Source organism: Pinus tabuliformis, chromosome J (assembly GCF_031772625.1).
Source record: "Pinus tabuliformis cultivar Carrire ecotype Pingquan chromosome J, CPIR1, whole genome shotgun sequence".
Lineage (NCBI taxonomy): Eukaryota > Viridiplantae > Streptophyta > Pinopsida > Pinales > Pinaceae > Pinus > Pinus tabuliformis.
In genome coordinates, this window is record NC_142295.1 from 1,197,649,544 (window position 1) to 1,197,677,471 (window position 27,928).

General features: G+C 38.8%; 1 pseudogene; it reads left to right on the top strand.

The window, feature by feature from the left end:
- LOC149231413 (uncharacterized) overlaps positions 1–27,565 on the top strand; it is a 51,237-nt pseudogene extending 23,672 nt beyond the window's left edge.
- Positions 27,566–27,928: the final 363 nt, after the last annotated feature.

Sequence of the window (27,928 nt, forward strand, 5' to 3'; positions counted from 1 at the left end):
TTGTAGGCTTTCAGTTATACTTAACAATATTCATAATTCATACAAGTGTGCACAATAAATAACTAGTATAATGGAAAATGATATCAAACATTTAATAACTCAGAACAGATGCACAGAATTGGTAACAAAACCTTTCTTTATTAATCTCTTCTCCGGTTACAGACTCAACTCTACCCTGCGCACTCAGTTGTAGGGGTCTGCGCACTCACCTGTGGACTCTACTAGGCCTCTGCACACTCAACTGCAGAGCCTCTTCCTACTCCTACGACCCAAGACACACTTAGACTTTTCTCTTATGCTTCGCTATCTCATTCTATCCATTAGGTTCCATATTATGATGTCTTTAAAACTCAGAGCCTCGCTCTATTTATACAATCCCATGGTCCGCATACCATGGGGTGGACCATGGGTAGGCTGACATTACATTCAAACTTAGGGCGGACAGCCCTATGACTCTAACATACATTTCATGCCAACTTGGGCTTTGAGCCCCAAAACATGTTGTGGGGGGATTCCATGCCCAACACCCCACTATACCCATAGTATGCATATAGAATGCATATTCTCATTTTTCCCAGGAATTTCTATGACTAGCTTGGTCAAACCTTCATAAGCTAAGGTTAAGGCCCCTTCATTTAAACCAAATGCGGAAACATTTCATTAGACTTTCTATAGTCTAACCCTTCATCAATCTTTCTATCAGGACTTTATAACTCAACCCTTCATCTAAACTTTAATCAATCCTTAAGCCTGCACATATATAACCAACCCCACTCTATAACTATGGTTATTCACGGACTTACCCATAAACTTCCTATAAACACTTTATTTTTATTATAATTTTTACATAATAGAAGTATTCCACAACACACATAAACCATACCTTTTCGCCTTCTCCTCGGTCTTCGCACATTACCCGATGCTTTCCTTTATTGCAATCGCAATCTTTCTCCACCATTAGAACATGCCTTTGGAACTCTTGACTTGCGATATGCGATTGTCTTCCCCACAGTTGATTTCATTCACCAGATCAACGGTTGTCGCTATATCGCATCAAATCATCCTGTGAGTTCATTGCCTCTCGCATGAGATATGCGATCACAACCGGACTTCAAATAAAATGAAAATGCACCTATAAACTCTTCGGGTCTACCTTTTCTAATTTCTTTATCACTTCAATCTCCACCGTCGATCTTACTCTCAATCCGATGACTGTACTTCTTCCTGATCAACAGAATTGTCCAACGCTTTATAATTGTTGATCAAGATCGGCTTGATCCAACGGTCCACAATGATATCGAGTGGAACACTTACACGACGTTTTAACGTCTTTTTCGGACCTGATGAGAATTATAAACACTCGATCTATAGAAGTTTGGGTCCACCCTTGTCGTTAAAGCTCGATCTCTTTACAATGCGATATCCATTGGATGACGAGGCTTTTAGATCCTATGATCTGCGGCCCTTCAACTAGCACATGATTTATCCGCTCACTTAATCCCATAGCTGACTATGTTGTAAGCATTGACTTTGGCAATCGACGATCAGGATTTACTGCAAGACTTCAATTATGATGAAATTAATTTGTTCTTTCCTACCCCCGCTGCTCTTTACTTTGGATTTGCGTCGTTTCTTCAATGTCCTTCTGTGGACTCACTCTCTTCAGGGCTCCGGTCCTTCGTTGTTCCACCACAAATCTCTCCTCAAATTTACTCCACTCACGCATTTATGCTCTTTCACCTCCACTGTAACACATACAAAGCCAAAACACAACTCTATGGTTCTTTCCTCAAATCTCTTGCTGACAACAGTTTATCCAACATTCCTTTTGCTGGAATTGTTATCTCCAAGACAACTCTACCCACAATCGCAACTGTAGAGTTGTCTCAACAACTTCTACCCAACCGTAGTTGGAAGTTGTTCTATTACACTTCTCTATATCTCGCCTCCCTTCTAGCTCTGTACCTGCAACCTATGTTATACTGAATTACTCTAGCCACACACAAATTATAATTCAGTTACACAGTACACATTATACAAACTCTAAATCGAGTTGTCTGTATTAATAAACAATTATTTACACAAGAGCCTCTCTCTCTGGCCTTATTTTTTTATCAGTGGCCTTTCTTCTCTTACCCGTAGGCTTACAATCTGACTTTTGACTCACTAGTTACTCTTCTAACTACTGACTAACTGCCTTCCCTCTCGCCTTTTAGACTTACCTTTATACAAAAAGGTTCTGTTGAACTAATTCTAGTTCAAATCCTTAATTTGTTGAACTAACTGCTAAAAGTCCTCTAAATCCACTTTTAACTCCTACTTATCCTTAAGAATCCTCTCTAGTTCCTCAAATCATGAGACCTATAAGAGTTACAATTGATTTCCAACTCTCTCATCATCATTAATCACTCATGTTCACTTAAATTTGAGAGCATTTACAAATATCCTCACACTTATCTAATTAATTCCTACTTTAACCACTCAAAACATTAATAATTACATACATAGGAATCCAACTTCCTTGAAAACACAAGACTCCTAAGTTAACTAGACTATGATGAAATAGTTAAGCTGAATGCTTCTGCATCACTATCTAAATTTGTTCTTTTCTCCTTTGGAACATGTACATATGCATCACATCCAAATACCCTTAAATGTGAAAGAGAGGGTTTCTTACCAGTCGATAACTCTTTTGGAGTCTTATCCTCCAACGCTGATGAAGGTGATCTGTTGACCAGGTAACATGCTGTCTCCACCGCCTCTGCCCAGAATTCTTGTCCTAATCCGGCACCACTGAGCATGCTTCTTGCCCTTTCCATCAATGTCTTGTTCATTATTTTTGCAACTCCATTTTTCTCAGGTGTGTATGGAGTAGTCTTTTCTCGTGCTATACCACACTTCTTATAGAATTCTTCAAATTCCTTGCTCCAAAACTCTCCACCATTATCTGTCCTCAACACCTTTATCTTCTTCTCTGTTTGGCTTTCCACCAAAGCCTTAAATTCTTTAAACCTGTCAAAAACTTCATATTTCTTCTTGAGGAAATATATCCATGTATTCCTTGAGAAGTCATCTATAAATGATACATAGTGCACAGACTTACCCATTGATGGAACCTTCACAGGTCCAAACACATCACTATGCACAAGCTCTAATATATGTTTAGCCCTCTTACCACTAGAGGGGAAACTCACCCAATTCTGCTTCCCATATACACAATTTTCAAAGAAATCAAAATCCAGAGAGCTACTATTCATACCTTCTACCATACCTTTACCATGAAGTATTCGAAGGCCCTTCTCTCCAATATGTCCAAGCCTTTGATGCCATAGCATGGTCTTTTCTCCAGAGACCCCTAGATTTTCTGCTCCACTTTCAAGAACAACAAAATTTTTACACCCATCAACAATAGTGCTACCTTGCAGCTTGTACAGAGTTCCAATCCGAACTCCCAGCATCAATACGAGTGCTCCCTGAACCATCTTGCAGGTATCTTTCTCAAACATTGTTTTTACAACTACATCATCCAACTTGCTTACAGAAATCAGATTTCTGGCCAATGCAGGAATATGCAGAACACACAGAAGTGTTCTAACCCTTCCACCTTGCAATTTCAACTTTAATTTTCTACGACCAATGGTTCTATCCTTCCTGTCATGCCACAAAAAGACATCACCACCATCATATTTCTCATACTCACCGAACCACTCTCTATGGGGAGTGAAGTGAAAGGATGCACCTGAGTCAATCAACCATGCCTCATGATCTACATGTGTACTTGAAGAAGCCAAGTACACATCCCCACCTTCATCTGAGGTGGTTTATGCCTCTGCAGAAGGAGAATCATCAGATCCCTTTCCTTTGTCATGAGCTTTAGATTTACAGTCCCTTATGTAGTGCCCTTCCTTTCCGCATTTCTAGCACACCATCTTTACAGGTTTTCTTGGAGATTTAGATCTCCCTCTAGATTTAGATCTCCCACTCAATGACTTATTTTTGTTTCTATTCTAGGACTATCCTCGTACAGACAAGGCATCACCATTCTGGCTCTCCATATTTTTCCGTCTCATATCCTCCGTCAGCAAGGATGAGACTATTTCATCAAACTGCAAGGCAATTGCATTGCTACCTATTGCAATAACCAGACTATCCTACGAATCTGGTAGGGAAAACAACAAACTAATGCACTTATCTTCATCTAAAATTTTAATATCAACATATAATAACTGACTTACCACAGTATTAAATGCGTTCATATTCTCTGTCACTGAGCCTCCATCTTTCATCCTCAGGTTATACAGCTTTTTCCGTAGGAACTGTTTATTCACCAGAGACTTATATTGGTACAAATTCCCTAACTTGTCCCACAAAGCCTTAGCCGTAGATTCCCCTGATACATTCAGCAATACTGAATCTGAGACACATAATCATATTGTGCTCTTTGCCTTTCGATCCAACTTCTTCCATTATTCATCAAACACTCCTATTGTTTAGTACCCCGAATCTACCGCAATCCATTGACCTTTATCAACCAACAGATCCTCCATCTTGAGTTTCCACAACTCAAAACTTTGACCATTAAATTTCTTGATCTCTATCTTTCCACTGCTTTCCATCTTCTTTCACGACCAGAATCGATCCCGCAGATCTCCCACTGGACAGGGTCTACCACAGGCCTGAGCGAAACCCCTTAGCAACAAAGGCATCTCCTTGAAGCCAAAACAGCTCTAATACCAAATGTAGGTTTTAACCCTGTACAGAAATTACCTGCATACAAATTCTAAAACACAGAAAATAAACAATGCGAGAGCATAACACATAAAACACATATACACAAAGATTTTCCCCTGGATCCCAAAACTGGGACTACCAACTTGATTTTTCATTATGTTCCTCTCAATGTTACAAGACATATTTATACATGTCGAAGCATCCAATACCATGGATCGAAAACCATTGCATCCAAAACCATGGACCGAAAACCATCGCGTCTAAAACCATGTGCGAAAACCATGCACAAAACTTTAGGTAGGTCCATCGAACCTAATATAGGGTCCAAAAAAAATTTCCCCAGGGCACTGCCCCGGACCCTGTAGAGAGGGGCTACCTACCCCTTGTGGCCCCCCCACTGCGCAATGAAGGGGGGGCTCCGCCTCCCCTCTAACCCCCCGGTTAACTACGTGGGTTAGTCGTGGAAAGAATATAACACAACCCAACATATAGTATATATTACATTTATCAATGAAATAAGATGATTTTGGTTGGACTGGCCAACATGTATTGAAGTGAAGGACCAACATACATTCTTTTCATTTGTCTCCTATAATGCTACCATGTATCTAGACCCTTAAATGTATTATATATAATCTTGTCATGCACCATTCTAAAATCGATTAAGCATTTATTGTATATTGAAAGTAGTTACCATAAAGAAGAGTTCCACAAGTCTAAATCTTTAAAAGAAACAAATCTGAACTTGTTTGTGAGTTGTAGGCACTGACGTAGGGCTGATCCCTTACACTCAAACTATGTAAGCTCAAGATCCATACTCATAATTTCTATTAGTTGCCAATTATGGACTTCCACTAGAAGGTATTGATCCCTAAAAACAAAGCAATAAGATCATTATTTGTTATGCTACAACATTTGTGCCAAAATCATACACACACACACACACACACACACACACACACACATATATATATATATATACCTCTAACATATTAAGGTATATATGCTCCAAAACTAGACCTTGTCACCTACATGATTTTGAAGAATCTACTATGGATGCCCGTTGAGTAGTCCTTGTAGTTTCTCTTCATATTTTAACATATAGAACTTCGTCTGATATAAAATTTCTTTCATACCTACTATATAAGGTATTTCTAGTAGGTACGAAATATATTTTATAGTAGACGAAGTTCTATATGTTAAGATATGAAGAGAAATTACAAGGACTACTCAACGGGCATCCATAGTAGATTCTTCAAAATCCTGTAGGTGACAAGGTCTAGTTTTGGAGCATATATACCTTGATATGCAAGAGCACCATGCATAAGGACATGTATAGTTGATATCTAACTAATATTCCATGTTATTCCACATTGGCCAGTTATGAATTTTTTGTCACTGTGATCTGGTTTCTTACAATGTTTCCTAACTGTTCCAACAAAAAGAAATGGTTATGCCATAATAGCGCAAAATCCTTTCCTAGGTCGATTTGCATATGGTACTTTGGACAAAACCCTTATAAATTTCCTTTTTTATTTCTTCAGGAAAAAAAGATCCATGCATCCTATGGTCAAAGACGATCATGCCAAAAGTGGTATCTTAAAGGAAATGCCCCAAGTTACCCTCATGAAGAGGATGTAGGTGGTCAGATGAGAATGAAAGTGTATTCTTCTCTTGTTGGAAGTTCACAACTTGAGGATGGTCAATATGGTGGGGAGGGACCCAAATTTCTTTAATGTTCTAAAGCAAATCTGACACATTTCATTGCAACACTTAAAGAAGCTACCTAGAGTCAAGGGTTGACTTGTGACGTTGGGAATTCACATCAAATTTGACGCTAACGGAAAAATAATTTTCCACTTAGCCTTTTATTGCAGAGGTAATTCAAGAACTTAAAGATGAAGATTGACAAGCTCTAGGAACATGCCAAAATTTCACGGATTGTGAGTGATTGTATTTGAAAACTGGTATAATGTAGAGATAATAGAAAAGATGAAATCTTTTGATGACAACACTTGCAGCTGGTGGACTCCTCTAGCTTCAGCTCTGCGTGATCAACAATGAAGGATGTTATGTTTGATGGCATTCTTATAGTCTTGAACATATGTGTGTGTGTGTGTTAAACGCGTATATCTATCAAATATTCGACGTTAGACGCAAGTAATCAAATATTTGATGACTTCTAGTCAGAGTAATCATTGAATACTCAATGACCGAATCGACGAAAGGAAGCATTAGTACCACAACACTGTCGTCGAGCATAACTCTCTCCCTCCAGATGATTCACCATCAACTTGAAAGCATCAAAGTGACACTCCCGTTGAACATAACTCTTGTGGATTGCATATTTGACGATTCACCACCGACTTGAAAGCTTTGGAGCGACAACACTTTTTCACACAATTTACTTATTTTCTCGATCATCCCATGCATAAACATCGACTTGTTGCGTCAAACAAAACGACCTATGTGTCAAATATCTAACAGCGAACTGGTGTGTGACCTGTTGGATATCCAACATTATATACGTCAGATATCTGATTATTTGTAGCATCGCAACTCCGACTTATAAACGTCATTTTGTTAATGGCTATTTGGACTTTTATGTATCGGATAATCAACATTTGTACCATCACATATCCGACAGTAACTAAATTGTCGACTATTCAACCGAATTCCAACAAATATTTGATAAGCACCAATGTGTCGGATAATCGACGCTAATAAGTTGCATATCCAACTAACAATCATCATATTTTGGCCCTACTTGTACTCGTGATTGGGAAAATTCAATCTTGGGACCAATCAAAACACTTGAATGCAAATAGAGATTTATAATTAATAAAGCTTACAACTAAAGATATCCATGCTCATATTACATCACAATATTTATTTGAAGCTATAATTATAGAAATTAATAATGTAAAATATTATGCCATACTATCTGACAAATTATATTGTCTACTCACTGAAATGGTCATTTAATAACACTAAAAAGTGTTGGAGAACAGTAGATAAATGTGGGTAGGTTAAATAGAGATTCTAGAGATTCAAGCTATTCAATAATGCAAATGATTAGTGTTAATAATTAACATGGATGAGAGGAACAAGAAATAGAAAAAATGAAGTCTTTTGATGACAACATTTGCTGGAAGCCACATTTGTGTGACGAATAGACAATTGCTAGCAATATCAATCGAAAAGTCTCTTCTCTCGCAACTCTATGAACAACCATTTGCTGGAAGCCACCACAACCATAAAAGAAAATAACCAGCAGCAACCATAAACACATAAACACACATGTTTATCTGGGAAAACCCCAAATCCGGGGAAAAACCCAATCATAATGAAATTTCATTATCCTTGGCCAAAACCCTGGCCAATCCAGCCAAGTGAGCCTTCACCGCTCACCTCCAGGCCCCTTGCATTACAATGAACTCCTTCCAGTCTTTTATAGGCTCCATTACATATAATACCACGGGCAGAATACCATGGGTGCACAATACCATGTGCCCCAAAACCATCACTGTTTAACTTCCTTTGACTCTATCCCGAGTCAAGTTTACTTAACATCTTCTAGATCTATATCTTGTTGGCATTGATGATGTGTTGTAGAGGCATTGATGATGCAGGTGTTGTGTTGTAGTGTTTGATGGTTGGAATTGATGTCAACCTAGACATGTGTTGCAGTTTGCTTAAGTGTGCAGATGATTGTGTTGTAGGTAGATGTACTCTTTGATGGATGGGCTTACAGATGTACTCTTATGTTGCTTGGTTTGGGTGTTGGTATTACCATGGTACATGTATCCTTTGTATCAACTTAACCATGGTATATGCCTATGGTATTGGCTTGCTTATTACCATGGTACAAGGGTATGTGGTATTGTCTTAACCACGGTATCTGCCTATGTTATTTTCTTACAAATTACCATGGTACAAGGTTCCATGGTATTGACGCATGGTACTTCCCCAGAATTTAATTTGGTACAAATGTCCATGGTATTGGGATAACCATGGTATTTTCCCAAGGTATTGATTGGAGATTATTTATGATATTTTGACATATATTCTTGTGATTATTTTTTAGTGTGTGGATTGATTTGGTGAGTTGTGTGACTGATGGAGTGAGTGAGTGCTACAGTTCTTTGCATAGATAATTGAACATTTGTAGCTGAGTTTAAAGTGCATATCAGATTTTATTATTCAGATTACAGATGTTGTTGGGTTGCCCATGGTGAGCAAGTTTGAGAACCCAGTTTGAAAATGCATGAAACACAGTTCACATGGAGGTGTTGAAGGCATGAGGCTTCATTATAGACAATGTGGAGATAAGGTGGGGGCCTTCTAGTAGAAAAATCATAACGGGAAGTAGATTTCTCCAGAGTCCAGTGTTGTTGGGTGACTCGTTCGTTGTGGTGGCTTCCAGCAAATGGTTGTTCGTAGAGTTGCGAGAGAAGAGACTTTTCGATTGATATTGCTAGCAATTGTCTTAGAAGTCGAGTCTTCCAACTACTAGGTGGTAGCTCCTCTATGTAATAATTTTTTCATCATAATAGAAGAATTGAGCAGTAGCAATGGGGGTTGTTTCCTTGGAGAGGGTTTTCCATTGGAAACATCGGTGTCCTCTTATGTGCATGATTTCCTTATTGATTTGTTATGGTGATTTTGCATGCTTTGATACATTAATTTCATGTTGATTCCGCAAGTTTAGATGATGAATTATTGAATCTTGTTCTTTCCTAAAAAATAGTTAAAAATTAAATTATCATAGTCACTACTGATTCACCCCCCCCCAGTAGTGAATTCATTTCCAAGAATTAGTATCAGAGCGGCGTTCTTTTGGTGAAGCTTAATCTCTTGAGAGCATATCATGGGATTATGGTGAAGAACAAGAGGAAACAATCTCAAAAGAAGAAGGGTTGCAAGAAAATCTGAAGTGCTGCAAAATCTGGAAAACCTCTTCTATTGGTAAAAGGCATGGTAAACAATATTTTTAGTCATGGACATTTTCCTTGCCAATCTAGTGGTGATGATTTTCGGATTATAGAAGATGAAACTGATCAGTGTTTTGAAGTTGATCCCTTAAGATGTGAGGAAGGTGTGTTTCCAATGTAGGAATATGAGGATGATGAATTTAAAATATTAGTAACCCTTGAGGCTAAAAACAAAGCTCAAGCAAGGCCAATTGGGCAGCTCACTTTAGAGATAAGAGATTTAAAAAAATTGCTCCAAATTCTTGAGGAAAGAGAGTTTTTTCTCAAAGAATAAAATTCTAATATAAAAACCTAGTTGGAGAAGACAAGGAAGACTGGAGAAGAGATTGAAAACCAGCTAAAGAATCAGATCAGAAATTGTAGAAAATTTGAAGTAGAAAAAGATGAAAGTATATCAATCCAAAAAGGGAAAAATGAGGCAAAATTTGAAAAACCAGAAATTTGTAGCAGATCTAAAGGAAGTCACCATCAAAATCAAGAGCCAAAGAATGTGACAAAGAAAAGCATAAGAAATGTAAGGTATTTATTTTGTCAGAAGTTTGGATACATTTATGCAAATTGTAGAAGAAAAATGACAAAACTTTCCTAGCAAAAGAAGAGTTGAATGTGCATACCCTTTAAGCAATCAGTCAAGGAAAAACAACCCCACCAATATCCAGGTACAAAATTTCTTTCACGCGTATTTTTATCTATGTAACGATTTTGGGCATAAAGGTATTCATTGTAAAAATTTATCATTTCCACCATTTCTTAGACACATTACATGTTTTATCTGCAAAAATATTGGCCATAGAGCCAAAGATCGTTTGTTGTCTGTAGCCCTGTTTCGGGTGAAAGCACCCTAGGGCTTTGGGTTAGAACCCTAACAAAGCAAAAGAAAACTACAACAAGAAATACTCAAACAGCTCAGGCAAAATGCTTAAATTATCAAACTACGTAAGAGTGACCGTACCCGGATTCCCTTCATTTGAGTAGGTCCCGTAGGGTTCAAACCCTCTACAACTCCCGATGTTCTTCAAACCTGAAAATCATTCAATTCGAACATACATAGCAGCATAGAAGTAAATCATATTCAAGAAATTGACTTTATATCATATAAACAAATGATGGATCATACATCAAAACGACATCCATATATGAATTAAAACATAATTTGATGCATAGACATAGTTAATTTCGGAAACAAGATAACATTTATTTTATTGCAGTAAGCTATAAATAACATGGAGAGAATTCACCTGAGTCTTTCTCTGGCTCCAAGTGGAATCGTCCTCCGAATTCATCCTATCCCAGCCTTCAACAATCTTCTTCCATCACCAACACCATGATATCTCAAGCAAAAGGAAGGATATCTATAATCAAGGAAACAAGGGTTCCTGAAGCTTGGGGAAGTGCATGAGGCACAGGGATTCATCAAACTTAGTTAGGGATAATCTCAGTATAATAACTCTATCTCTTCTCCCCCTTAAGCCTTCCCATAGAGGTCTATTTATACCTCTCCCAATTAGTTTTTTAGTTGGGAAACAGTTGGGCCACAGGCAATAGGAGGTAATCAAAAAGTAAAACCTCTGAACTCCGAGAAAAATTAAGGAATTTTAATTTTTTAAGTGTTTTAATACATATACGTGGGTTTGGTATTGACTAACCTGCGTGTACACACTTTTAGCTCAGGGCAAAGTAGCATACAGGGAATAAAACATAGTTTTTTATATATTTGGACCAAGTCTAGAAGGAGGGGTTTCCCTAGGCCATAAACAAAGAATCATATATACCAAGAGTGGTAAATGGTGTTATAACAGGTGCCCACTAATATATGAGGTCAGAAGGGGTACATGATGGCCGAAATGTATTAATTGTATGGAAAGAATCATGTCGAGACTGAGAAGGAATTCACCAGAGTTCAGCCTGCCAAGCCATCAAAAGAGATCAGAAAGAAATTGTTGTCTGAGGTGAGCATACCCATGCTCAGAGAAAGTAAAGCATGTGTACATATCAAGTATAACCAGATCCAATATGTATACTAGTATAAAGGAACTGAAAGTTCGTAATGGATCATCTGATCGTGATCGGAAAAGTACATGTCTGAATATCACATATAAGAAAACGATCAATGATGTTGAGGATGACGCTAATCACTGATGTCAAAAACTTATCACAATAGTACCAAATGAACATGATGGAATAAAATGATACTACATCGCAACTCGGATGTCAGCATATAACATGTTGTTGTGAATAACTGCAACACATAAGGTGGATGGTGTCAACTAGCAGTAACAGGAGCAACTGACAAGTGAACCAAAACATGTTGATGCAACCTGAGGTCTTCACCGACCGTCGCAGTACATTTCTACACAATCGGAATGAATGATCTAAGGTCGACCACATGAGAAATCGTTTGATTACCGGTCATTGTATACCGTTAACAAACGTGAGACTACTCACCTGATAATGATAATGAGAGTCAAGGTACCCAGTACAATCTAACAAGTGCGAATGAATGATCTAAAGTCAAACACTTGAAAGAATCTATCAATCAGGACACAATGATGGTTTCCCACTATCGATAGCGAAGGAATCTACCACTGATGACTGCAAACTCCAAGGTACTGCCAAATGGACTCTAGATCTTTTTCCCAAAGAAAATGAGTTGTAGCTGATAAGAAAAGATCCACTAGAAGGAAGACATTAAGGCATCCTTCATAATATAGCGCGAATGTAACCCGTAGGCCAATAATGTGGAAGGAATCAGATGAAAAAGATGTAGTAACCCAACTGAAGCACATTTCTGGCATACACAAGATGTAGCTAGCGCACGATAGAAACCCTCTGAACCAACCAATAATGAAAGCTGACACAGAGGCGAGGAATCCACCAATAGGGTCAAATGGAAACCAAGGCACTACATGAATCCCAATGTGTGATAATGAAAGATGATGTCGAACACAAGGGAAACCACTCAGTCAAAGACCCATGATATTGATCGATGTTGAGCACAAGGTGACCTATCAATAATGAAAATAGGGCCAGGGTGCAGCTCTAGATCTTCCCTCAAAGCAATTTGTCGTAGTCGATAAGGACAAGACCCACTAGTAAGAAGTCAATGGAGACCTTATCAAACCGGCACAAGCAAATGACCAATATAACTGATGTGATGACAAACATCACACTGACAACCAGGGATGGCCGATTGAAAAATAGGTTAAGAGACACCACAGAGAGGCTGACTCAGGTTTAATTCCCTTGAACAAAAGCACGACTCAATGATGACTATATGGCAGCATATGATAACTTTGTATAAGTTTGTCATGCAAGAGGCATAAACAAACTCTCCACATGATTGGAAGAGGTAACCAATCGAAGGATTACTGACTCAATAACTCCTAAGTCAAACTAAATCCCACCACAATGGAGGAGAGACTTTCTTTTGAGTGCTTTGTTCAAGGGTGACACGACTGACTCTAGCTGCCAACAAAATATGGAAATGTCGTCTTGTTCCCGCTCCTTTTGGAATATATAATTTTTTTTGTCTTTTTCTTTAAGCTGGAAAAAGAATAAAAGAATGCTATAATACAGTGGAAAGAACGAGTGTCAGACAAACATATGATCTAATTCCTGGGAGGAGAACTTTCCTATGCTCAATGCAGGGAGGCGAAACTAGTCAAGGACACTCAAAGGGATGCTCTTTCCACGAGTAAAAGGATGCTTTTAGTTGCAAAAGCTAAGTGATTGTGTGGTTGACTTTATAGAATACATGGTCAAATAAGTGGCTTAAACACGAGTCCAAGTGAAGCCGGCTCAAGGCCAAAAGGTGAAAATAGTCAAAATGCAATGCAGCAGTACAACTCAACACAAAGGAGCCTCTAGGGTATAAGGCCAGAAATTAGCGCGGAAGAAAGGAGAATGTTTCTTCAATGCATCAGTCATGGCGAGACTAAAGAGGACTCCTGAGCCTACTCAGTATAGCAGCATGGGCAACCAATGTCAGTGAGGATCTAAAAAATATGCCCATGTAAAGGATGGCTCTACCAATGCATCATGATCTAAAAAATTGGCGAGTGAAAATGATTTTCTGACCAAGATACGATGGGGTCAACCCTACGGCTAATGTATCGCTGAATGAAGGCTAGTATGCAAGATGCAGCGGAAAATGGTTTCCCCTAACCTAAATGCTAGTGAGAGAATGATACATGCCATGGCGGGTCAACGGCCATGAGACCGAAACAACATTTCGAAGAAGTCTCCAAAATTTCCTATAAAAACAACCCACTCTCGACAATCCAAACCCACAGGTCAAAAAATCCATGAGACAAAAATCAATTTTTGAAAAAATATTTTGCAATTTCAAAGTTATATAATGACTTTTGGACTCAAAGTTTTTTCATTTTTGTTTGGAGAAAAGAGTTGTGGAGAAAAACTAAGCAAGATTTCCTCTGAACAATTGGACTATTCACCCCAAAGTCTCCAGGTAATACTCAAATCCTAATTGTAATGCTTTATGATAGTTTTTAAAGTTTTTTCAAATTTTTGACCATGGGAAACTATTCCCAAAAATTCAACTCTGCGTACACGCGGGTTGGATGTGAGTAACTCATGTATATGACGGCCCTACACACGATTGTGTGTAAATGGAACCTGCGTGTACGCAAGTTAAAGTTTTAACATATGAATTAACAGTTGAAACTTCAATTTTTTGTAGGATGACTATCGCTTGGAGGGAAAGAGAGCATACCACTATAGATAATGAGGTAATGAATGATCAAGATGCATTGGATGCTTTGAGAGGCTATGGCTTACTCAAGTTCTTCAAAATGCCAAATATGAAAGCCAATACGCGCTTGATAGAACTTTGATCCACTACGGGAGCACAGAGGATGACGCTTTCATGATCAACCAGATGCCTCTATGGATTGAGGTTGAAGATATCTATTTTATTACCGATCTCTCCCAAAAGGGGAGGTCGTGCACTCAACAGGCAGGATGAGAGGTAGTCTTTCGGTGGAAGACTATGTCCATATATATTGTCCTGGACATCTAGAGAAGATTGGGAGTCAAATTCCAATCAAACATGTGGAAAGTCTATCCTTGAGGATTTTTATTTTTACCATTGCACGAGTAAATGGGTCAACTTCTCTGCATCAGGTGTCATGAGTATTTATGAGCCTGGTAGTGGAATGTCTTACCACAGTATTTGACTGGTGCACGCCTCTTCTGACTAACATGAAGAGTCAATTGACCTCTATACAGAAGGGTCAAATGAATAATTTTGGATATGGAACCATCTTGTGTTCATTCTTCTTTGAGAAGGTACCTGGGCTATGTCCCAAAGTATCAGTGTCCATCAGCAGCCCTAGAGATCCACGAATTGGTAGATGGGTGGACCTAATGAAGCACCTTGGGGATAATGACGTGCCCAGAACGACTTTTGATGATGAGTTTTTCACCTGGTGGGATCAACATATGATGGCCGATGACTACCCATATGTTGGCATGGATATATGAGGAGATTGAGACTTAGTGTTACCACCAAATGCAGCATGGGGAGACATAGGTAACAATTTTTAAGTTTTTGTGAGTTTTTTAAAAATTTTGGATTTTTTAATATGAAATGAACTTAAAAAATATTTTTGATGAGACAAAATACTGACAAAATATAATGACCATGTTCCAGATGTGGGTCCAGTGAGACCTGATGGATTTCTGAGGCACAGGCATCGCAGAAGAGGGGCCAAAGAGGCGGCAGTCGAGACAGAGAGAGTCCTTTATGTTGTTAAGAGAAACTTGGTGAGACTAACTCACCATGTACTTATGACAGTTGTAGAGGATCTTCTTGAGGAGATGCAATGCCGTGTGGTAGGGGTACCACGGGACTGGATCTAGATACTTCAGCGTGTAGCCAACGTTGTGGTTAAATTTTTAGCCGCTCATCCTAAGCCAGCTCGATAGATAGATCTATGAATGACTGGACATGATTATGGGCATAAGCCCAAATTTTGGGGGCATCCTGTCCCAATTTTGTATATTATTTTTGAACACTCCATCTATATACAGGCGATTTTATGATATATCTACATATTTGACTTTTTTATTTTTTTATGTTATTTAATTTGATGAATGATTAATGTGTCAATCTAATGCTTGATTGGCAATAGAGTCTGCTAATGAATTCTCATATCGTGGAATGTGAACATATGTGATATAAATAAATGATCGTTGCAAAGTCCTAGGGGACTTATTCCCTTAACACACTCTCACTCTCAAGAATTGGCGATATCAATAAGGATCATGAACCCGATAAGTGTTATTTAACTGCGACACCACCAGTTGTGAGTCTAGATAAACTTCCAATGAATCAATCCCATAAGATATTGCTTCAGATAGTAAAATAAGAATGACAGTATATTCAGCAATTTTGTTCGAAGTAGGGCCAATACATACTCCCCTCTACACCATCAACTAGCCAGATGGATAATAAAGCACCCAAGCCGCGGAAGCAAGATTCTGAATGTGCCTATTTGCACCATCAACGAATCCAAAATATATCAAATCGTCCATCAAATACTTGCGAAAGCAGATAAAAAAATATTGATATCACAAAACGCCAAACATATATGTACAAAGATACAATATATACAAACAAGCAACTACTCGGCCGAAGCCTAAGAAAAATACTTCTTAAGTTAGAGCCCATTTCTGGACTCTGCCAGCTTGTTCCCTTCAAATTCAATTAACTCATAAGCCCCTTTTTTCAAAACATGCTTAATTATAAAGGGACCATACCACATGGATTTGAACTTGCATAAGCCCCTTTTTTCAAAACACGCTTAATTATAAAGGGACCATACCACATGGATTTGAACTTGCTTGCCCCCAGGGCGTCTTTGTCTTGGTCATAGACTAAGACAAGGTCACCTTCATAAAAAACCCGAGGATGGATAGCTTTATCATATTGAATTTTAATCCTTTTCTTATGGGCTTCATTTATTATGGTTGCATCTCGACGTTGCTCATCAAGATGTTCCAAATGAACGAGGCATTCTTCGAGACTAGATGCCTCAGGAAGAAGTTCTACAACTAGCTTAATGGATGGAATTTCATATTCGATAGGGACGATAGATTCCAACTCGTAAACTAGTTGAAAAGGAGTAAAACCAGTGGCAGTTTTAACTGAGGTTCGGTATGCCCAAAGTGCCAGATACAACATGATGTGCCAATTGGATCGAGTTTTATCAATTGTCCTTTGTAGGATGGTCTTAATGGACTTATTCACAGCTTTAACTTGCCCATTGGCCTGAGGATAATATGGAGATGAATGCTCCTGCCGGAAGCCCAACTTGAGAGCCAATTTGGTCGTTAGTTGATTTTGGAAGTGATTGCCATGGTCAGTGACAATCTCTCTCGGATACCGCATCATGAAATAACATGATTGAAGAGAAACAAGGTTGATGTCTCACTATCATTTTTGAAAGTAGGCACGGCCTAAGCCCACTTCATAAAGTAGTCTGCGGCCATAATGATGTACTTTTGATTCCTTGCCGAAGGAAAATTACAAGTAGTAAAATCAATGCCCCACTTCGTAAATGGACCAACAGTGATAACAGGAAAAAGTGGAGCTAGATGTGCCCGCATTTTCCAAGTATAAACTTGACAACGATGGCAATGTTTGATCGCTTCAATACAGTCTTTGAAAATTGAAGGCCAAAAGTAGCCTACTCACAAAAAATTTTGCGTTGTTGCGAGCCGTGATAGATGACCGCCACAAGCTCCATTGTGGCAATCATTAAGTACTGACTCAGCTTCTTCCAAATTTAAGCAACACCTAAGGATTGAGTCAACCCCTTTATGATATAATGTATCACCAATAATAACGTAGTTTTTGGCAAGGTGATGTAACTTTCGACGCCCATATTTGGAGAAAGAAAGTGGAAACTTCGAAGTCTCAACATATATAATGATATCTCCGTACCAGGGATCCTGTGAAGTAATGAGGAATAAATGTTCGTCGGGAAAATTTTCCTCATAAACAATAGCTTCCTCACAAGGCAACTCTGAAATCAATTCCACAAAAACTAATGACTTCTTATATTTAGCTTACAATAATTCGAGATCTAACTCTTGCAAAATAAAAATCCATCGATTATACTTGCCCCTAATCACTTGCCTACTGAGGACAAACTGAAAAGGATTGACAACTGCTAAGACAAACATTTTGCAAAGCAAAATGTAATGACGAAGCTACTGAACAGCATGGACAAAAGCCAAGGCCAATTTCTCGATGGGAGAATAGCGTAGCTCAGGTCCTACTAAGCCTCGACTCAAGTAGTAGATTACATGCTCACTGACAGCATCATCTTCCCGAACCAGAACCATACCGATGGTTGATTCTGCCGCAGCAAGATACAAAAGGAAATCTCTGCCATAATCTAGTGGACTCAATAATTGAGCAAAGGTTAATGTTTTTTTCAAAGCATCAAAATATCGTTGTGCGAAATCATCCCATAAAAATGGAACTTCTTTCTTAAGAAAACGCATAAATCCTTTGGTAATCTCAGCGTAATTTTCTATAAATCTCCTCAAGAAATTTGCCTTTCCTTGGAGACTTTGAAGTTGACGAATGGAAGACGGGGGAAGCAACTAAATTATTTCCTCAACCTTGAAAGCATCAACTCGAATCCCTTCAGTCGATACAATGAATCCTAACAGCTGACCGGATGTCACCACTAAAACACACTTATTCGGATTCAACCAGATTTTATAAAAACGACATCTCTCAAAGACTAACCGAAGGTAAATAGGATGATCCATTCTCTTGCAAGAACGAGCAGCTAAGTCATCCAAGCATGCTTCGATAACATGTTTGATGTCGTGGAAAGCATAAGACATAGCCTGCTGAAAAGTAGCTCCAACATTTTTAAGGCCAAAAGGCAACTTCTTGTATGCAAATGTGCCCCAAGGACAAATAAACGTTGTCTTGTGTTGATCCACTGGACGGATAGTAATTTGATTGTAACCAGAGAATCTGTCCATGAACAAAAAAATTTCATTACCTGCACATTCATCAGCAATTTGATCAATAAAAGGCATGGAGTAATTGTCTTTTGGACAAGCTTTATTTAAATCCCTAAAGTCGATACATACTCGGATCGTTCCTTGCTTCTTATCTACCGGGACTGGGTTGGAAACCCACTCAGTTAGAGGAATGGGGTATATGAAACCCACCTTAAGTAGCTTTTCAACTTCAGCTTTAATAGTTGCCGCTTTCCGAGGATTGATCGATCGAAGTTTTTGACGAATAGGTTTGGCATTTTCGTATGTATTGATCTCATGTTGGACTATAGATGGATCAATTCCAAGCATTTCCTCATAAGACCAAGCGAACACATCTCGAAATTCTTTGAAGAGATCGGTGTAGATTTGAATTTCTTCAGGGGAACAGTCAGCTCCGATGAAGACATTTTCAATTACGTTAGGATTCCTAGAGATGTTTACAGGTACAGTTCGTGAGATAACCGACATGTTACCTTCAGCAAAAAATTGTGCTAGAGCCAAAGGGTTTGAAACTGTATAAACATCACTAGTAGATAGATTGGACAAACTAGATTCATCTTCACGCAATGGAAGGAGAAAATATGAACGATGATGTAAATCATCCCATGGTCGATCCACACCCATCACTACTTCCAAAATTCCTTCTTCGGATGGTAACACTGTATCCAAGCAATCCAAAGCTGAAGTAGAATCGAGGGTCCAAGCCAGAGCCACATCACCATCTAACTCCTCTAGTGAAAAAGGAGTGGGACGGTTGTCTGCAGAGTTAATGATAGATTGATAAGTGAGTTCCACTGCAGACATGGGAAATGCCATTCCACCTACTTTCCCTCCATCTAATGTGGTGGTCGATTAAGGTAAGGGCCAAGGGTCCAAAAAATAATGAGTTCGAAAGAACTCTTTCTGAGAAGGTCCCCTAGAGGATGAAATCGCATTAATTCTAGTTGTAGGAGCAGGGAGGTCGAATATACCCATTAACAAAGAGTACATCCCAACTCCTAAATTCTCTATAGGTTGACGGGGATTTTCCACCAATGGAACGGTAGAATCCAAAGTTGCGTGTGAGTCACCCGGAGAATAATCTAACTGATCAACTCTAACAATCCTCCCCTCATGAGGAAAATAGAGGATGTGGAATAATGATGAAACTATGGAATCCATATCGTAAATCCAATTCCTACCTAAGAGGAGGTTATAATCCAGGTTCGCATCAATGATTTCTACCTCAATGTTCACTACCTCTCCCCCAACACAGATAGGAAAGGTTAGGATAATCCCATGCGTCCTATGAGAATGTCCATCAAATGTTCTCAAAAGAGTCAGTGAAGGAATAGCTAAAGGTGATCCAATGGCCTTCCAACATGACATAGACATCATGCATGTGGAAACTCCCTCATCTATAATTGTCTGAAAAATATTGGTCTTTCGGTATGTGGACTTTATCTAGAAATCCATATGGTGAGGAAGTCCCTTTTTGACATTCAACATATCAAAAGTGAGCACTAAAGAATTCTTTGGATCTACTGCACCAATTTCCGAAAGCGAAGCACTTCTCTGAGCAGGGTACGACTAGAGTACCTCAAATGCTGAGATAGTGCAAGGACTTTGAGCCAGATCTTCTACAATCAAGTAGTTCTGGGCTACCTTAGCATTAGGGTTAATAGTCGAGCATTTTGTGGAGCCTTTCAGTATCCGAGGTATAGACTCAATAGAGGGTCACTCAATATGAAGTGGTTATGTGGCTTCAGGAATAGATTTAGCCTTAGATGTTTCTGATTCACCATAATCACGTGTTCGCATAGCGATGTCGATATGAGAGCTCATCATATAAACATTTGATGAATTTTCCCCTTCCTGGTTTCCCCCGACGGAGGTACCAGCATTAGAATTCGTGCCAGCAAGTAATTGTTGCCCTTGGGGAAAAGGGTTAGTCAGAACAACTTGGGAGCTAGAGGACCCTTGCTGTACTAATAAGCGCTGAGCATCTTGCATCTTAGAGCATAGGTGAGTCAAATGATCTCCATTGCGTGACTTGCATGGAAATTTTACCTTTTTCTTGGACTCTTTCCTACCCTCTCCGGCATCATTGTCGGGTTTGTTTGCATTGCCTTTTCCTTCCTAGTTCTTCTTCTTACCTCATCCCTTCCTCTTCCCATTGGATTGTTGATTTCCTTTGGTATTAATGGTCTGGACGGTGTTTATAGAGGTAGGTTGGGAAGGTGTAGGTACAGACGATGTTGCCTGGGTAGAAGAAGCAATTTGTAGAGACAATTGTTGTAATTGATTTAATAGGTTCACCACGTTAACATCAATCGATTCGACTATACCATTGGCATGGGGACCTGGTTTTGGTTTAGCTAAATCGACCTTAGATCTAGGAGCATCAGGTAGAATTTTCTAAAGAACCCCAAACTAAGAATATATCAGTTCCAATTGCTGGGCTGTAAAAATGGCCTGCTCTTCTGTATAAACATTGGAGAGAGACACATCCTTTGAGATCTCAGGCTGTAATGATTTGAGAAACCATTCGAGAAGGAACTCTGGCAGGATTTCAGCTTTGATAATCCTTTTCCTCCTCCTCTATTCCTGGATGTGATCCGAAATGTGAGTTGCGGTGTCTTGCTGAAAGTTAGCCAGAAGTTCAATTCCAACTTCATATTGGATAGGAAACTGAGAATGGTTCAGAAATACATTAGCCAAATCACAAAAATAAGTATAGGTGCCCCCTAGCAACTCTATATACCATTTGGCCACATTTCTAGTTAGGGTGCATTGAAATAACCTCAACCTGACCGAATCATCAATCAGGGAGTTCTATGAGCACCATAAGTGAAATGTGGTTACGTGGTCTCCTAGATCTTCACCACTCTTCCCTTCGAATTTTGGGATATCCAAGGAAAGTTTAGTTGGGACCGGAGGCCAAGCCGGATTGTACCAAATCAGATCATATGTCAATTTAGTTAAGTCTGGCATGTTCAGTGTGGCCAAAAAAGGGAGTCGTGGCAGACATTGAGAATTCCATCCAATGCGAGCGGGGTTCCCAAAGGTCTGAAAAGAATGACCCGGATTTTGAAAAACACCAAGTTGCCTAAAGTAATTCGTAGAGCCTACCGAACCAAAAGGTGCTCCTTGTGGTCCAGTAAAATTTGGAGTTTGAACAACTCCTGCCGAAAATCCTCTGTAACCACTGAAGTTACCCCCTAACGAAGTGTTAAAAGGAGCTGATATCCCCTGATAAGGATTACATGCATTAGCAAAGGGCGGAAAATTCTAAAACAAATTAACTGAAGAATACGGCACATTCCCTATTTGGCTGGAATAAAATTGATTCCCAACTCCTATCCCACTAACCGCAGGGTTTTTCCAACTCTGGAATGGGTTATTACGTTGACCTGTAAAGTAAAAGGCACTGACCCTATTGTCAGGTTGGAGTTTGGTATATGAACACTTCCAAATGGGAAACCCTGAAAATAAGTCGATCCACTCATCATGGATGTGGAGGCGGTCGATGGTATGTTCAAAGGAACTGAAGGAATCCCGTGAGATGGTATTCCAAAAGAAATAAATCCAAAACCAAATGCAGTAGCCTGAGAACTTCCACTCATTGACGAAATGGAAGTAGACCCAAATATAGTCGTGCTAGGAGTAATAGAAGAGATGGAAATAGTTCCTCCTCCTTATACAGATATTGGAGTCTGCAGACTCCCAACACTCGTCATAGATGCCATGCTTCCAGTAGTGGTGATCGAAGGAATAGATGGGTGTAAACCTGGGCTCAAAGGCCTATGAGTCGAGGTTCCAACGTACAATAGAACGTCTAGATGATTAGGAGGAAGAGGAGAATTCGGAGCCGCAACTGACTCTAAAAGCTCTTCAAATTTGATATTATCTTACGACTGAAAAAGTACATGAGAAAGAACTGGTGTGTTCCTCTAACTCTCTACTAGTGCCAGGTCTATCTTGTGCATTAATGTCCCGAAACGGAGGATCAATCTCCGATGCGCCTGCTGCCACTGTTTGAAAACCACTAGCAGAATTGCTCCTACGCCTTTTAGGAGAAGGCTCAGGACTCCTAGGTGATAGCCCATAAATTCTCCCAAACCATCAAGATGGTCGATCAACCACTTTGAATTATTTAAAAGATCTACTTAAAGACTCAAAAAATTATAAATCTAGGCTGACTAGGAGCAAAGAACAATCACTAAAAAGTCCCTAAAGATATCACAAATCAAACAACTCTTGAGTATTTCCACTCTGGGTGAAGGGGGCCGGACACCAAAATACAAGAAAGTTAATAACAAGGCCTTCCAAAAATAGACTCGGGTAATAAATCCCCATGCCTACTAGCAAAGGTATCAAAGGAAGTTACGCTGACCTCCAGACAACAGTCAGTGCAAGCACCCAAGCTTCGCAAGGGTACCCTCCAGAAGTACTGTTGAACGTGATACAACATCAGCCTCAGATGCCACAAGATTCCCCTTCGTAGCCACCTATGTGATCCCTAGGATAGGAAAATATGGTCACCAACTCGTATCAGAAGTCGGGAGGAACAGTCATGAGGTGGGATCTGATAAGTAAGAGAGGGGGTATCTGTCGTCCTTATCTTCACTCTCCCTCTTTCTTTACTCCCAGTTACAGAGCTTTCCAGGTCTCCCTAACGCTATTGGATTTCTCTCATTAATCAAACTTCTATGTTTTGTAGTTTTGAGTGGCCTTGGAGAGTTAACTCTCTTCTCGCCTAATCCAAGGCCCTAATAAACCTAAACTTGTTGGTGTATTCTGATGACAACATCAAATTTCTAATTTATTTTAATTAATCGCTTGATTTTAATGGCTATTATTTAAGTCAAGGGTAAAGATGGGAGTGAACCAATGATGTTCATATGACGCAACAGAAATCAATGAAAAACTAACTACATGCATGCAATCATTTTTCTTTGATGAAAAGAGATCTCTATATGGGTTCTAAAAAACTTGTACAAAGCAAGTACTTTTTCTCTTCTTTTCTTGAAACGCACTTCACACGCCCAAAAACTAAAAGACTATGAATGCTTTAACAATGAAAACTACCCTAATGCAAGATATAATGGAGATGCAAGATCCTAAATAACACTCAAAAAGCCAAAAGCAATTGCTTAAAATTAACAATGAGCCAACTTAAGTACTGAAGAGGATAAAAATTTTGAACACAAAATTCTCTCCAAACAAGAAGGACAAATTGTAAAAGATCGCAGTTCACTTCTAATCAACAAAAAGAAACCATAAACCATTCTTTGCAAAAGAAAAACAAAAACAATTTTTTTTGAGATCTTTTATGTTTTATAGAAGCAACCAAAACAAGTTTTTGGAATCACCACAATGCTACCATAACTCAAAAAATCGAAAAAAGAGCACAAGGAGTCTTTGCAAGTTACAAACTCGAAAATGAACGAAAACTTGAGCAAAAAGACTTCAACTTGTACAAAACGACCCAAATAGCAGCAAAGAGTTTGACAAACTAACCAAGAAGCCGGGAAAGAAATACTTCCAAATTCGTGAAAAAGACTTTCAAAAAGCAAGAAAAGCTATGAGGCCACAAAACAAAGGAGAGCAAAGAAAGTAGATTTGAAATCCGAGCTTGACACTGAAACTGAAAACAATCTTGTGTTATGGTGGACCAGAACAATCAAGAACTTCAGGACGAAATTTTGTGTGCCAAAACACAAATTACAAACTCGCTAAAGAAGAAAACCTAAGCCAAATCTTTTCAATTAGGAAGAGACTTCGAAACAGTAAGCTTGCATAATAATTAAATTCTTCAAACAACAGTTGACCACACAGAGACTGAAAAGACCAGGAAACAAATCTATCAGGGCTGAAAGATTTGAAAAAACAATGCAAAAATCTGCATATGCGACTGTGTGCAAACACAGAGGCATTCACACGCGCTCCTAATACAGCAAAAATCGTGTATACGCGAGTTCACTTTACATAAACAAGTGTGTATACGCCACTGTAAACAAAGTAAAGAGCATATACAAAGCTTTGCAAGAAAAAAAAAACACAGTCTGATCCAAAAGATCAGACTTGAGGCCTGGGACTCTATTAGACTAAATAAGACTGTAACTGCAAGCAAACCAAAGACTAAGCCCTGATTGAAAATGAACAACCTAAACCAGGAATAACAAGATTGTTATCCCCAGTGGAGTCGCCAATTTTGTTTTGGGTGAAAGCACCCTAGGGCTTTGGGTTAGAACCCCAAAAGAGCAGAAGCAAACTACAACAAGAAATACTCAAACATCTCAGGCAAAATTCTAAAATTATCAAACTATGTAAGAGTGACCGTACCCAGTTTTCCTTCGTTCGAGTAGGTCCCGCAGGGTTCAGACCCTCTGCAACTCCTGATGTTCTTCAAACCTGAAAATCATTCAATTCAAACATACATAGCAGCACGGAAGTAAAGAATATTCACAAAATTGACTTTATATCATATAAACAAATGATTGATCATACATCAAAACGACATCCATATATGAATTAAAACATAAATTGATGCAAAGACATAGTTAATTTCGGAAACAAGACAACATTTCTTTTATTGCAGTAAGCTATAAATAATACAGAGAGAATTCACCTGAGTCTTTCTCTGGCTCCAAGCGGAACCATCCTTCGGATTCGTCCTATCCCAAACTTCAACAATCTTCTTCCATCACCAACACCATGATATCTCAAGCAAAAGTAAGGATATCTATAATCAAGGAAACAAAGGTTTCTTGAAGCTTGGGGAAGTGCATGAGGCACAAGGATTCATCAGACTCAGTCAGAGATAATCTCAGTATAATAACTCTATCTTTTCTCCCCCTTAAGGCCTTCCCATAGAGGTCTATTTATACCTCTCCCAATTAGTTTTTTAGTTGGGAAACAGTTGGGTCACGGGCAATAAGAGGTAATCAACAGGTAAAACCTATGAACTCTGCCCAAAATTAAGGAATTTTAATTTTTAAGTGTTTTAATACATATACGTGGGTTGGGTATTGACTCACCCGCGTGTACACATTTTTAGCTCAGGGAAAAGTAGCATACAGGGGATAAAAGACTATTTTTTATATATTTGGACCAAGTCTAGAAGGAGGGGTTTCCCCAGGCCATAGAGGAGGAAAAAAGAGCCAAAAAACATTTAAGCAAGAAGTGGTACATCAAGGTTTGGAGAAAGAAAGAGAAAGAAGAAAATTGAGATCATCTTAGTCTCAAGGGGAGCATGAAGGAGAAAATATACAGTTTTAGGGGGATCCTCCAAGAAAATGAGGTTTGATCAGTCTCATTATGAGTTGTTTCAAAGGCTTTGATTCACTAACTAATCTCTGATCTATTGTTGGAGCTACTGTAAGACATTCATCCATAAATAAGGTTGTTAGAACTATGCATATTGAATTCCTATTAGTACCTACACCAAACAACGAAATCAATGTTTAGTTTAAAAAAACAAATAAAGAAAAAAAAGTAAAAAGATGTGTGCAGATTGCAATTGCTAATAGAATGCATATTTTCAAAAATGACAATTGTTGGGGATATATCAAGGCCCATGAAATAAATATGAATTTGTTGATCTGGTCCAAGGGAGAGTTAAGCATCAAGTGAATTGATCTTATTTTAGTGGTTTGATATGTGTGAACACATTAGAAGTTTGTTGGTCCTCTAAAAATGACATGATTCGATCCTCTAATGAGTTTTAAAAAAAAATCCAGTGATCAAGTTAACTAAAAGATCTGCTCCATGCATTGTTGTTTTGGTCATAATTATTTACTAAACCCCCAAAGGTGTAATAGAGTGAATGCATTACATTTTTAAACTGAAAGTGGAATGTAATTATTGAAATTGTTAGTGGCTTATGAATTGGTCTAATCCAATCACATTGCATGTTGATTTGATTTATAACTCACCCATTAACCTAGTCAAAATGAATTCGATTTGATTGGTTTAAATGTGTTATGCGTTGGACAGAGAGATGGTTAGGCAATGCATAACATGTAATGGTTGAGGCCGAGAGAACCTGTAATGAATTAATTATAATGGTTGAGGTCGCAACTGTGTGTTTTGGTGCCAGTGGTGAGTGTGCATGGTGCCAGTTTTAATATTTTGTTGAGAGAAGCAAACCAAGTTACAGCTGAGGAATCTGGTTTGGGATACCTCAAATCATGATGTGTACCTGATGAGTAAATACTCAATTATGCATTGGTGTTCATTAAAGCAAAAAAGCACTGAAGTGCTCAATGTTGATGGATCATTAACACCTTCTCGAGAGGTAGAGAAAAATCCTTGGGAAATACATCATGCTCTTGGGAGAATCCAAATCAATACAATGTGTTTCATGGATAATCTTTTGGTTGTTTTTGGATTTGAGAGAGAATCAGTTGCCAAGAACTTGGATAGCCATGGAGTATCCTTTTGTGAAAAAGGTCAATTGTGAAGAGAATGTCATCAACAATGCCATTGAGATCTATGATAGTGCAAGTGGTACAAAGAAGTTGATGACCTCAAATAATTATTCAGTTGCCTAGATTTTTGATATTGAAACATTTTCCATCCTTGAGAAATATTTCTATCCTTGGGCTGTGAATCACACTTCTGTTAGTCAAAATAAAAATCATGTTGTGGTTATTAAAGACAATGTTTATGGGTTGCTTGTAGATCACTATACATGGAAGGTTGTAGATACTCTAAGAGGGTACTTGGATTTCTCCTTCGCATTTGTTTGGCATCCATATGGTCTTTATTTTGTGACAAGAAATCAGGACACCGCCAACTGGATCTAGGATGTTGGGAACTATTGACGGTGCTGGAAATCTGTCAACCAAGGGGATTTCCCCGATATGAAGTCCCAATTAGACCTCACACTGTTTGGTGTGGGATTCTGTTGTAGCGGCTACAACAACCATCCAAAATTTTTCCTTAGCCTGTTTTGGACCCTCCCTACCAACCTTCACAACAGCTTGCCTTGCTTTGTCAAGTCCTCAAGCTTCAGTGTCTTTCTTGCTCAAAGGCAATCTGTCGATCATAGTTTGATCTTTTCCCTTCACAAGTTTCTCACCCGGACTTGGTCCAGCTGTAGGTTGAGTAGCTTCCCCTTGAAAATTGCACATTTCTGGAGGGAACCCAGCCTTCCCTCCAGAAATTGC